Source organism: Ranitomeya imitator, chromosome 1 (assembly GCF_032444005.1).
Source record: "Ranitomeya imitator isolate aRanImi1 chromosome 1, aRanImi1.pri, whole genome shotgun sequence".
Taxonomy (NCBI): Eukaryota; Metazoa; Chordata; class Amphibia; order Anura; family Dendrobatidae; genus Ranitomeya; species Ranitomeya imitator.
Genome location: NC_091282.1, coordinates 11,656,251 through 11,670,232, shown reverse-complemented (window position 1 = coordinate 11,670,232; position 13,982 = coordinate 11,656,251). Strand labels below are relative to the sequence as shown.

General features: G+C 65.7%; 1 protein-coding gene across 2 annotated transcripts in view; it reads left to right on the top strand.

Moving 5' to 3' along the window:
* The window catches only part of LOC138657437 (zinc finger protein ZFP2-like), a 492,419-nt gene that overhangs the window by 419,633 nt on the left and 58,804 nt on the right, over positions 1-13,982 (top strand). Inside the window, exon 1 of one of the 2 annotated variants that reach the window (XM_069745229.1) lies at positions 10,222-10,355. The exons of the other annotated variant lie outside the window; for it this stretch is intronic. The gene's annotated coding sequence lies outside the window, so the exon portion shown is untranslated. Of the gene's footprint in view, positions 1-10,221; positions 10,356-13,982 lie in introns of those variants that run through there. 2 annotated transcript variants of the gene reach the window in all.

The window sequence follows — 13,982 nt, the reverse complement described above, 5'->3', positions numbered from 1 at the left end:
CTCCAGGTAGCGCCTCCAGCCTCTGGACACTACGGTGACACACAGGAAACTCTTGCCACAGCTTGCATTGATGTGCCATCCTGGATGAACTGCACTACCTGAGCCACTTGTGTGGGTTGTAGAGTCCGTCTCATGCTACGAGTGTGAAAGCAAAACCAACCTTCAAAAGTGACCAAAACCTCAGCCAGAAAGCATTGGTACTGAGATGTGGTCTGTGGTCCCCACCTGCAGAACCACTCCTTTATTGAGGGTGTCTTGATAATTGCCAATAATTTCCATCTGTTGTCTCTTCCATTTGCACAACAGCATGTGAAATTGATTGTCAATCAGTGTTGCTTCCTAAGTGAACAGTTTGATTTCACAGAAGTTTGATTTACTTGGAGTTATATTCTGTGCTTTGTGATCCCTTTATTTGAGCAGTGTATATATATATATATATATATATATATATATATATATCCATGGCAGCACGATGGCTCAGTGGTTAGCAGTGCAGCGCTGGGGTCCTGCGTTCAAATCCCACCAAGGACGACATCTGCCAGGAGTTTGTATGTTCTTCCCGTGTTTGCGTGGGTTTCCTCCAACTCTCCAAAGACTGATAGGGAAATTAGATTGTGAGCCCCATCGGGGACAGCGATGATGATGTGCAAAAACTGTAAGGCGATGCTGTGCAAGCATCACCCCCTCCCCCCACCGGCCCCAAGCATAGGAACCCCTCCCCCCACCGTCCCCAAGCATCACCTCCCCTACCCCCACAGACACCAAGCATCACCTCCCCTCCCCCCACCGGCCCCAAGCATCACCCCCTCTCCCCCACCGGCCCCAAGCATCACCCCCCCTCCCCCGCCGGCCCCAAGCATAGGAACCCCTCCCCCCACCGGCCCCAAGCATCACCTCCCCTACCCCCACCGACACGAAGCATCAGTACCCCTCCCCCCCACCGGCCCCAAGCATCACCTCCCCTCCCCCCACCGGCCCCAAGCATCACCCCCCCTCCCCCACCGGGCCCAAGCATAGGAACCCCTCCCCCCACCGGCCCCAAGCATCAGCACCCCTTCCCCCCACCGACACCAAGCATCAGCCCCCCTCCCCCACCGGCTCCAAGCATCACCCCCCCTCCCCCACCGGCCCCAAGCATCATCCCCTCCCCCCACAGGCCTCAAGCATCACCCTCCCTCGCCCACCGGCCCCGAGCATCACCTCCCCTCCCCCACCGGCCCCAAGCATCACCCCCCCTCCCCCCACAGGCCCCAAGCATCACCCCCCCTCCCCCCACAGGCCCCAAACATCACTCCCCCTCCCCCCACAGGCCCCAAGCATCACCCCCCTCCCCCCACAGGCCCCAAGCATCACCCCCCCTCCCCAACCGGCCCCAAGCATCACCCCCCCTCTCCCCACAGGCCCCAAGCATCACCCCACCGGCCCCGAGCATCACCTCCCCTCCCCTACCGGCCCCGAGCATCCCCTCCCCCACCGTCCACAAGCATCATCCCCTCCTCCCACAGGCCTCAAGCATCACCTCCCCTACCCCCACAGGCCCCGAGCATCACCTCCCCTCCCCCACGTCCCCGAGCATCACCTCCCCTCCCCCACCGTCCCCGAGCATCACCTCCCCTCCCCCCACAGGCCCCGAGCATCACCTCCCCTCCCCCCACCGGCCCCGAGCATCACCTCCACTCCCCCCACCGGCCCCGAGCATCACCTCCCCCCACCATCCCCAAGCATCATCCCCTCCCCCCACAGGCCTCATGCATCACCTCCCCTCCCCCCACCGTCCCCGAGCATCACCTCCCCTCCCCAAGCATCATCCCCTCCCCCCACAGGCCTCAAGCATCACCTCCCCTCCCCCCACCGGCCCCGAGCAACACCTCCCCTCCCCCCACCGTCCCCAAGCATCATGCCCTCCCCCCACAGGCCTCAAGCATCACTCCCCCCTCCCCCACCGGCCCCGAGCATCACCTCCCCTCCCCCACCGTCCCCAAGCATCATCCCCTCCCCCCACAGGCCTCAAGCATCACCTCCCCTCCCCCCACAGGCCCCGAGCATCACCTCCCCTCACCGGCCCCGAGTATCACCTCCCCTCCCCCCACCGGCCCCGAGCATCACCTCCCCTCCCCCCACCGTCCCCAAGCATCATCCCCTCCCCCACAGGCCTCAAGCATCACCTCACCTCCCCTCCCCCCACCGTCCCCAAGCATCATCCCCTCCCCCCACAGGCCTCAAGCATCACCCCCCCAGCCCCGAGCATCACCTCCCCTCCCCCACCGTCCCCAAGCATCATCCCCTCCCCCACAGGCCTCAAGCATCACCTCCCCTTCCCCCACAGGCCCCGAGCATCACCTCCCCTCCCCCACCGTCCCCGAGCATCACCTCCCCTCCCCCACCGTCCCCAAGCATCACCTCCCCTCCCCCCACCGTCCCCGAGCATCACCTCCCCTCCCCCCACCGGCCCCGAGCATCACCTCCCCTCCCCCCACCGGCCCCGAGCATCACCTTCCCTCCCCCCCCCGTCCCCAAGCATCATCCCCTCCCCCCACAGGCCTCAATCATCACCCCCTTCCCCCCACAGGCCCCGAGCATCACCTCCCCTCCCCCCCCCCGTCCCCAAGCATCATCCCCTCCCCCCACAGGCCTCAATCATCACCCCCCTCCCCCCACAGGCCCCGAGCATCACCTCCCCTTCCCCCACCGTCCCCGAGCATCACCTCCCCTCCCCCCACAGGCCCCGAGCATCACCCCCCTCCCCGCACAGGCCCCGAGCATCACCCCCCTCCCCCCACAGGCCCCGAGCATCACCTCCCCTCCCCCCACCGTCCCCAAGCATCATCCCCTCCCCCCACAGGCCTCAAGCATCACCTCCCCTCCCCCCACCGGCCCCGAGCAACACCTCCCCTCCCCCCACCGTCCCCAAGCATCATCCCCTCCCCCCACAGGCCTCAAGCATCACCCCCCCCTCCCCCACCGGCCCCGAGCATCACCTCCCCTCCCCCACCGTCCCCAAGCATCATCCCCTCCCCCCACAGGCCTCAAGCATCACCTCCCCTCCCCCCACAGGCCCCGAGCATCACCTCCCCTCACCGGCCCCGAGCATCACCTCCCCTCCCCCCACCGTCCCCAAGCATCATCCCCTCCCCCACAGGCCTCAAGCATCACCTCCCCTCCCCCCACCGGCCCCGAGCATCACCTCCCCTCCCCCCACCGTCCCCAAGCATCATCCCCTCCCCCCACAGGCCTCAAGCATCACCCCCCCGGCCCCGAGCATCACCTCCCCTCCCCCACCGTCCCCAAGCATCATCCCCTCCCCCCACAGGCCTCAAGCATCACCTCCCCTTCCCCCACAGGCCCCGATCACCTCCCCTCCCCCACCGTCCCCGAGCATCACCTCCCCTCCCCCCACCGGCCCCGAGCATCACCTCCCCACCGGCCCCGAGCATCACCTCCCCTCCCCCCACCGGCCCCGAGCATCACCTTCCCTCCCCCCACCGTCCCCAAGCATCATCCCCTCCCCCCACAGGCCTCAATCATCACCCCCCCTCCCCCCACAGGCCCCGAGCATCACCTCCCCTCCCCCCACCGTCCCCAAGCATCATCCCCTCCCCCCACAGGCCTCAAGCATCACCTCCCCTTCCCCCACCGTCCCCGAGCATCACCTCCCCTCCCCCCACAGGCCCCGAGCATCACCCCCCTCCCCCCACAGGCCCCGAGCATCACTCCCCTCCCCCCACAGGCCCCGAGCCTCCCCTCCCCCCACCGTCCCCAAGCATCATCCCCTCCCCCCACAGGCCTCAAGCATCAACTCCCCTCCCCCCACCGTCCCCAAGCATCATCCCCTCCCCCCACCGTCCCCGAGCATCACCTCCCCTCCCCCCACAGGCCCCGAGCATCACCTCCCCTCCCCCCACAGGCCCCGAGCATCACCTCCCCTCCCCCCACCGGCCCCGAGCATCACCTCCCCTCCCCCACCGGCCCCGAGCATCACCTTCCCTCCCCCCACCGTCCCCAAGCATCATCCCCTCCCCCCACAGGCCTCGAGCATCACCCCCCCTCCCCCCACAGGCCCCGAGCATCACCTCCCCTCTCCCCACCGTCCCCGAGCATCATCCCCTCCCCCCACAGGCCTCAAGCATCACCTCCCCTCCCCCCACCGTCCCCGAGCATCACCTCCCCTTCCCCCACCGTCCCCGAGCATCACCTCCCCTCCCCCCACAGGCCCCGAGCATCACCTCCCCTCCCCCCACAGGCCCCGAGCATCACCTCCCCTCACCGGCCCCGAACATCACCTTCCCTCCCCCCACCGTCCCCAAGCATCATCCCCTCCCCCCACAGGCCTCGAGCATCACCCCCCCTCCCCCCACAGGCCCCGAGCATCACCTCCCCTCCCCCCACCGTCCCCGAGCATCATCCCCTCCCCCCACAGGCCTCAAGCATCACCTCCCCTCCCCCCACCGTCCCCGAGCATCACCTCCCCTTCCCCCACCATCCCCGAGCATCACCTCCCCTCCCCCCACAGGCCCCGAGCATCACCTCCCCTCCCCCCACAGGGCCCGAGCATCACCTCCCCTCCCCCACAGGCCCCGAGCATCACCTCGCCTCCCCCCACCGGCCCCGAGCATCACCTTCCCTCCCCCCACCATCCCCAAGCATCATCCCCTCCCCCCACAGGCCTCAAGCATCACCCCCCCTCCCCCCACAGGCCCCGAGCATCACCTCACCTCCCCCCACCGTCCCCAAGCATCATCCCCTCCCCCCACAGGCCTCAAGCATCACCTCCCCTCCCCCCACCGTCCCAGAGCATCACCTCCCCTCCCCCCACCGTCCCCGAGCATCACCTCCCCTCCCCCCACAGGCCCCGAGTATCACCTCCCCTCCCCCCACAGGCCCCGAGCATCACCTCCCCTCCCCCACCGGCCCCGAGCATCACTCCCCTCCCCCACCGTCCCCGAGCATCACCCCCCCTCCCCCCACAGGCCCCGAGCATCACATCCCCTCCCCCCCCCGAGCATCACTCCCCTCCCCCACCGTCCCCGAGCATCACCTCCCCTCCCCCCACACGCCCCGAGTATCACCTCCCCTCCCCCCACCGTCCCAGAGCATCACCTCCCCTCCCCCCACCGTCCCCGAGCATCACCTCCCCTCCCCCCACAGGCCCCGAGCATCACCTCCCCTCCCCCACCGGCCCCGAGCATCACTCCCCTCCCCCACCGTCCCCGAGCATCACCCCCCTCCCCCCACAGGCCCCGAGCATCACATCCCCTCCCCCCCCCGAGCATCACTCCCCTCCCCCACCGTCCCCGAGCATCACCTCCCCTCCCCCCACACGCCCCGAGTATCACCTCCCCTCCCCCCACCGTCCCAGAGCATCACCTCCCCTCCCCCCACCGTCCCCGAGCATCACCTCCCCTCCCCCCACAGGCCCCGAGTATCACCTCCCCTCCCCCCACAGGCCCCGAGCATCACCTCCCCTCCCCCACCGGCCCCGAGCATCACCCCCCTCCCCCCACAGGCCCCGAGCATCACATCCCCTCCCCCCCCCGAGCATCACCCCCCCTCCCCCCACAGGCCCCAAGCATCACCTCCCCTCCCCCCACCGTCCCCGAGCATCACCCCCCTCCCCCACCGGCCCCGAGCATCACCTCCCCTCCCCCCACAGGCCTCGAGCATCACCTCCCCTCCCCCCACAGGCCCCGAGCATCACCTCCCCTCCCCCCACAGACCCCGAGCATCACCTCCCCTCCCCCCACCGTCCCCGAGCATCACCCCCTCCCCCACCGGCCCCGAGCATCACCTCCCCTCCCCCCACAGGCCTCGAGCATCACCTCCCCTCCCCCCACAGGCCCCGAGCATCACCTCCCCTCCCCCCACAGGCCCCGAGCATCATCCCCCTCCCCCCACAGGCCCCGAGTATCACCTCCCCTCCCCCCACAGGCCACGAGCATCACCTCCCCTCCCCCCACAGGCCACGAGCATCACCTCCCCTCCCCCCCATCGTCCCCGAGCATCACCTCCCCTCCCCCCACAGGCCCCGAGCATCACCTCCCCTAACCCCAAAGGCCCCGAGCATCACCTCCCCTCCCCCCACAGGCCTCGAGCATCACCTCCCCTCCCCCCACAGGCCTCGAGCATCACCTCCCCTCCCCCCACCGTCCCCGAGCATCACCTCCCCTCCCCCCACAGGCCCCGAGCATCACATCCCCTCCCCCCCCCGAGCATCACCTCCTCCCCCCCCCCACAGGCCCCAAGCATCACATCCCCTCCCCCCCCCCCCCCGAGCATCACCTCCCCTCCCCCCAAAGGCCCCGAGCATCACCTCCCCTCCCCCCACCGTCCCCGAGCATCACCCCCTCCCCCACCGGCCCCGAGCATCACCTCCCCTCCCCCCACAGGCCCCGAGCATCGCCTCCCCTCCCCCACCGTCCCAGAGCATCACCTCCCCTCCCCCCACCGTCCCCGAGCATCACCTCCCCTCCCCCCACAGGCCCCGAGTATCACCTCCCCTCCCCCCACAGGCCCCGAGCATCACCTCCCCTCCCCCACCGGCCCCGAGCATCACCCCCCTCCCCCCACAGGCCCCGAGCATCACATCCCCTCCCCCCCCCGAGCATCACCCCCCTCCCCCCACAGGCCCCAAGCATCACCTCCCCTCCCCCCACCGTCCCCGAGCATCACCCCCCTCCCCCACCGGCCCCGAGCATCACCTCCCCTCCCCCCACAGGCCTCGAGCATCACCTCCCCTCCCCCCACAGGCCCCGAGCATCACCTCCCCTCCCCCCACAGACCCCGAGCATCACCTCCCCTCCCCCCACCGTCCCCGAGCATCACCCCCTCCCCCACCGGCCCCGAGCATCACCTCCCCTCCCCCCACAGGCCTCGAGCATCACCTCCCCTCCCCCCACAGGCCCCGAGCATCACCTCCCCTCCCCCCCATCGTCCCCGAGCATCACCTCCCCTCCCCCCCATCGTCCCCGAGCATCACCTCCCCTCCCCCCACAGGCCCCGAGCATCACCTCCCCTAACCCCAAAGGCCCCGAGCATCACCTCCCCTCCCCCCCATCGTCCCCGAGCATCACCTCCCCTCCCCCCACAGGCCTCGAGCATCACCTCCCCTCCCCCCACCGTCCCCGAGCATCACCTCCCCTCCCCCCACAGGCCCCGAGCATCACATCCCCTGCCCCCCCCGAGCATCACCTCCTCCCCCCCCCACAGGCCCCAAGCATCACATCCCCTCCCCCCCCCCCCGAGCATCACCTCCCCTCCCCCCACAGGCCCCGAGCATCACCTCCCCCTCCCCCGAGAATCACCTCCCCCTCCCCCCCCCCAGCATCACCTCCCCCCCCCCCCCCCGAGCATCACCTCCCCCCCCCCCGAGCATCACCTCCCTCCCCCCCCGAGCATCACCTCCCCCCCCCACGAGCATCACCTCCCCCCCCCCGAGCATCACCTCCCTTCCCCCCCCCCGAGCATCACCTCCCCCCCCCCCGAGCATCACCTCCCTCCCCCCACAGGCCCCGAGCATCACCTCCCCTCCCCCACCGGCCCCGAGCATCACCCCCCACAGGCCCCGAGCATCACATCCCCTCCCCCCCCCCGAGCATCACCCCCCTCCCCCCACAGGCCCCAAGCATCACCTCCCCTCCCCCCACCGTCCCCGAGCATCACCCCCCTCCCCCACCGGCCCCGAGCATCACCTCCCCTCCCCCCACAGGCCTCGAGCATCACCTCCCCTCCCCCCACAGGCCCCGAGCATCACCTCCCCTCCCCCCACAGACCCCGAGCATCACCTCCCCTCCCCCCACCGTCCCCGAGCATCACCCCCTCCCCCACCGGCCCCGAGCATCACCTCCCCTCCCCCCACAGGCCTCGAGCATCACCTCCCCTCCCCCCACAGGCCCCGAGCATCACCTCCCCTCCCCCCACAGGCCCCGAGCATCATCCCCCTCCCCCCACAGGCCCCGAGCATCACCTCCCCTCCCCCCACAGGCCACGAGCATCACCTCCCCTCCCCCCACAGGCCACGAGCATCACCTCCCCTCCCCCCCATCGTCCCCGAGCATCACCTCCCCTCCCCCCACAGGCCCCGAGCATCACCTCCCCTAACCCCAAAGGCCCCGAGCATCACCTCCCCTCCCCCCACAGGCCTCGAGCATCACCTCCCCTCCCCCCACCGTCCCCGAGCATCACCTCCCCTCCCCCCACAGGCCCCGAGCATCACATCCCCTCCCCCCCCCGAGCATCACCTCCTCCCCCCCCCCACAGGCCCCAAGCATCACATCCCCTCCCCCCCCCCCCCGAGCATCACCTCCCCTCCCCCCAAAGGCCCCGAGCATCACCTCCCCTCCCCCCACCGTCCCCGAGCATCACCCCCTCCCCCACCGGCCCCGAGCATCACCTCCCCTCCCCCCACAGGCCCCGAGCATCGCCTCCCCTCCCCCACCGTCCCCGAGCATCACCTCCCCTCCCCCCACAGGCCCCGAGTATCACCTCCCCTCCCCCCACAGGCCCCGAGTATCACCTCCCCTCCCCCCACAGGCCCCGAGCATCACCTCCCCTCCCCCCACAGGCCCCGAGCATCACCCCCCTCCCCCCACAGGCCCCGAGCATCACCTCCCCTCCCCCCACCGTCCCCGAGCATCACCTCCCCTCCCCCCACAGGCCCCGAGTATCACCTCCCCTCCCCCCACCGTCCCCGAGCATCACCTCCCCTCCCCCCACAGGCCCCGAGCATCACCTCCCCTCCCCCACCGGCCCCGAGCATCACCCCCCTCCCCCCACAGGCCCCGAGCATCACATCCCCTCCCCCCCCCCCGAGCATCACCCCCCTCCCCCCACAGGCCCCAAGCATCACCTCCCCTCCCCCCACCGTCCCCGAGCATCACCCCCCTCCCCCACAGGCCCCGAGCATCACCTCCCCTCCCCCCACAGGCCCCGAGCATCACCTCCCCTCCCCCACCGGCCCCGAGCATCACCCCCCTCCCCCCACAGGCCCCGAGTATCACCTCCCCTCCCCCCACAGGCCCCGAGCATCACCTCCCCTCCCCCCACAGGCCCCGAGCATCACATCCCCTCCCCCCCCCCCCCGAGCATCACCCCCCTCCCCCCACAGGCCCCAAGCATCACCTCCCCTCCCCCCACCGGCCCCGAGCATCACCCCCCTCCCCCCACAGGCCCCGAGTATCACCTCCCCTCCCCCCACAGGCCCCGAGCATCACCGGCCCCGAGCATCACCCCCCTCCCCCCACAGGCCCCGAGCATCACCTCCCCTCCCCCCACCGTCCCCGAGCATCACCCCCCTCCCCCACAGGCCCCGAGCATCACCTCCCCTCCCCCCACAGGCCCCGAGCATCACCTCCCCTCCCCCACCGGCCCCGAGCATCACCCCCCTCCCCCCACAGGCCCCGAGTATCACCTCCCCTCCCCCCACAGGCCCCGAGCATCACATCCCCTCCCCCCCCCCCGAGCATCACCCCCCTCCCCCCACAGGCCCCAAGCATCACCTCCCCTCCCCCCACCGTCCCCGAGCATCACCCCCCTCCCCCACAGGCCCCGAGCATCACCTCCCCTCCCCCCACAGGCCCCGAGCATCACCTCCCCTCCCCCACCGGCCCCGAGCATCACCCCCCTCCCCCCACAGGCCCCGAGTGTCACCTCCCCTCCCCCCACAGGCCCCGAGCATCACATCCCCTCCCCCCCCCCCGAGCATCACCTCCCCTCCCCCCACAGGCCCCAAGCATCACCTCCCCTCCCCCCACCGTCCCCGAGCATCACCCCCCTCCCCCACCGGCCCCGAGCATCACCTCCCCTCCCCCCACAGGCCTCGAGCATCACCTCCCCTCCCCCCACAGGCCCCGAGCATCACCTCCCCTCCCCCCACCGGCCCCGAGCATCACCTCCCCTCCCCCCCCCGAGCATCAACTCCCTCCCCCCCCGAGCATCATCTCCCCCCCTCCCCCGAGCATCACCTCCTCCCCTGCACTATTATCCCTATAACAAAAATAAACACAAACCAATAAAAACTAACACCCGCCCACAACACGCCCACCGCCAGTGACGTCACACCTGGGAAAAGCGTCTACCGTCCTAGAACACTGCTCCAGATACAGAGAACAGCGCCCAGCACGGAGCCCCGCCCCTAATCACATGACACTGACGTCACCGCTACAGGTCCTTCACCCTACACAGTACTGAGCCCCGCCCCTATCACATGATACTGACGTCACCGCCACAGGTCCTTCACCCCACATAGCGCGGCTCTACTGAGCAGAGGCCGAATGTACAGAGAGCGGGAGGCGGCTCAGTACTGAGCGTGTACCAGCACCTGAGTGACGGCAGCACCGAGGAGAGGAGCGACAGAGACTCCGGTACAGGATCCATCAGTCACTGACGTCTGTAGATGTGATCGGAGCCTTAGTTACAGGATCCATCGGTCGTGGTCGGTGACGTCTTGTAGATGTGATCGGTCCCTTAGTTACAGGATCCATCGGTCGTGGTCGGTGACGTCTTGTAGATGTGATCGGAGCCTTAGTTACAGGATCCATCGGTCGTGGTCGGTGACGTCCTGTAGATGTGATCGGAGCCTTAGTTACAGGATCCATCGGTCGTGGTCGGTGACGTCTTGTAGATGTGATCGGTCCCTTAGTTACAGGATCCATCGGTCGTGGTCGCTCACGTCTCATAGATGTGATCGGAGCCTTAGTTACAGGATCCATCGGTCGTGGTCGGTGACGTCTTGTAGAAGTGATCCGAGCCTTAGTTACAGGATCCATCGGTCGTGGTCGGTGACGTCTTGTAGATGTGATCGGAGCCTTAGTTACAGGATCCATCGGTCGTGGTCGGTGACGTCTCATAGATGTGATCGGAGCCTTAGTTACAGGATCCATCAGTCGTGGTCGGTGACGTCTTGTAGATGTGATCGGTCCCTTAGTTACAGGATCCATCGGTCGTGGTCGGTGACGTCTTGTAGATGTGATCGGTCCCTTAGTTACAGGATCCATCGGTCGTGGTCGGTGACGTCTTGTAGATGTGATCGGTCCCTTAGTTACAGGATCCATCGGTCGTGGTCGCTCACGTCTCATAGATGTGATCGGAGCCTTAGTTACAGGATCCATCGGTCGTGGTCGGTGACGTCTTCTAGATGTGATCGGAGCCTTAGTTACAGGATCCATCGGTCGTGGTCGGTGACGTCTTGTAGATGTGATCGGTCCCTTAGTTACAGGATCCATCGGTCGTGGTCGCTCACGTCTCATAGATGTGATCGGAGCCTTAGTTACAGGATCCATCGGTCGTGGTCGGTGACGTCTTGTAGATGTGATCGGTCCCTTAGTTACAGGATCCATCGGTCGTGGTCGGTGACGTCTTCTAGATGTGATCGGAGCCTTAGTTACAGGATCCATCGGTCGTGGTCGGTGACGTCTTGTAGATGTGATCGGTCCCTTAGTTACAGGATCCATCGGTCGTGGTCGCTCACGTCTCATAGATGTGATCGGAGCCTTAGTTACAGGATCCATCGGTCGTGGTCGGTGACGTCTTGTAGATGTGATCGGTCCCTTAGTTACAGGATCCATCGGTCGTGGTCGGTGACGTCTTGTAGATGTGATCGGTCCCTTAGTTACAGGATCCATCGGTCGTGGTCGCTCACGTCTCATAGATGTGATCGGAGCCTTAGTTATAGGATCCATCGGTCGTGGTCGGTGACGTCTTGTAGATGTGATCGGAGCCTTAGTTACAGGATCCATCGGTCGTGGTCGCTGACGTCTTGTAGATGTGATCGGAGCCTTAGTTACAGGATCCATCGGTCGTGGGCGGTGACGTCTTGTAGATGTGATCGGAGCCTTAGTTACAGGATCCATCGGTCGTGGTCGCTGACGTCTCATAGATGTGATCGGAGCCTTAGTTACAGGATCCATCGGTCGTGGTCGGTGACGTCTTGTAGATGTGATCGGAGCCTTAGTTACAGGATCCATCGGTCGTGGTCGGTGACGTCTTGTAGATGTGATCGGAGCCTTAGTTACAGGATCCATCGGTCGTGGTCGGTGACGTCTTGTAGATGTGATCGGAGCCTTAGTTACAGGATCCATCGGTCGTGGTCGGTGACGTCTTGTAGATATGATCGGAGCCTTAGTTACAGGATCCATCGGTCGTGGTCGGTGACGTCTTGTAGATATGATCGGAGCCTTAGTTACAGGATCCATCGGTCGTGGTCGGTGACGTCTTGTAGATGTGATCGGAGCCTTAGTTACAGGATCCATCGGTCGTGGTCGGTGACGTCTTGTAGATGTGATCGGAGCCTTAGTTACAGGATCCATCGGTCGTGGTCGGTGATGTCTTGTAGATGTGATCGGAGCCTTAGTTACAGGATCCATCGGTCGTGGTCGGTGACGTCTTGTAGATATGATCGGAGCCTTAGTTACAGGATCCATCGGTCGTGGTCGGTGACGTCTTGTAGATGTGATCGGAGCCTTAGTTACAGGATCCATCGGTCGTGGTCGGTGACGTCTTGTAGATGTGATCGGAGCCTTAGTTACAGGATCCATCGGTCGTGGTCGGTGACGTCTTGTAGATATGATCGGAGCCTTAGTTACAGGATCCATCGGTCGTGGTCGGTGACGTCTTGTAGATGTGATCGGAGCCTTAGTTATAGGATCCATCGGTCGTGGTCGGTGACGTCTTGTAGATGTGATCGGAGCCTTAGTTACAGGATCCATCGGTCGTGGTCGGTGACGTCTGTAGATGTGATCGGAGCCTTAGTTACAGGATCCATCGGTCGTGGTCGGTGACGTCTTGTAGATGTGATCGGAGCCTTAGTTACAGGATCCATCGGTCGTGGTCGGTGACGTCTTGTAGATGTGATCGGGGCCTTAGTTACAGGATCCATCTGTCGTGGTCGGTGACGTCTTGTAGATGTGATCGGAGCCTTAGTTACAGGATCCATCGGTCGTGGTTGGTGACGTCTTGTAGATGTGATCGGAGCCTTAGTTACAGGATCCATCGGTCGTGGTCGGTGACGTCTTGTAGATGTGATCGGAGCCTTAGTTACAGGATCCATCGGTCGTGGTCGGTGACGTCTTGTAGATGTGATCGGGGCCTTAGTTACAGGATCCATCTGTCGTGGTCGGTGACGTCTTGTAGATGTGATCGGAGCCTTAGTTACAGGATCCATCGGTCGTGGTTGGTGACGTCTTGTAGATGTGATCGGAGCCTTAGTTACAGGATCCATCGGTCGTGGTCGGTGACGTCTTGTAGATGTGATCGGGGCCTTAGTTACAGGATCCATCTGTCGTGGTCGGTGACGTCTTGTAGATGTGATCGGAGGCTTAGTTACAGGATCCATCGGTCGTGGTCGGTGACGTCTTGTAGATGTGATCGGAGCCTTAGTTACAGGATCCATCGGTCGTGGTCGGTGACGTCTTGTAGATGTGATCGGAGCCTTAGTTACAGGATCCATCGGTCGTGGTCGGTGACGTCTTGTAGATGTGATTGGAGACTTAGTTACAGGATCCATCGGTCGTGGTCGGTGACGTCTTGTAGATGTGATCGGAGCCTTAGTTACAGGATCCATCGGTCGTGGTCGGTGACGTCTTGTAGATGTGATCGGAGCCTTAGTTACAAGATCCATCGGTCGTGGTCGGTGATGTCTTGTAGATGTGATCGGAGGCTTAGTTACAGGATCCATCGGTCGTGGTCGGTGACGTCTTGTAGATGTGATCGGAGCCTTAGTTACAGGATCCATCGGTCGTGGTCGGTGACGTCTTGTAGATGTGATCGGAGCCTTAGTTACAGGATCCATCGGTCGTGGTCGGTGACGTCTTGTAGATGTGATCGGTGCCTTAGTTACAGGATCCATCGGTCGTGGTCGGTGACGTCTTGTAGATGTGATCGGAGCCTTAGTTACAGGATCCATCGGTCGTGGTCGGTGATGTCTTGTAGATGTGATCGGAGCCTTAGTTACAGGATCCATCGGTCGTGGTCGGTGACGTCTTGTAGATGTG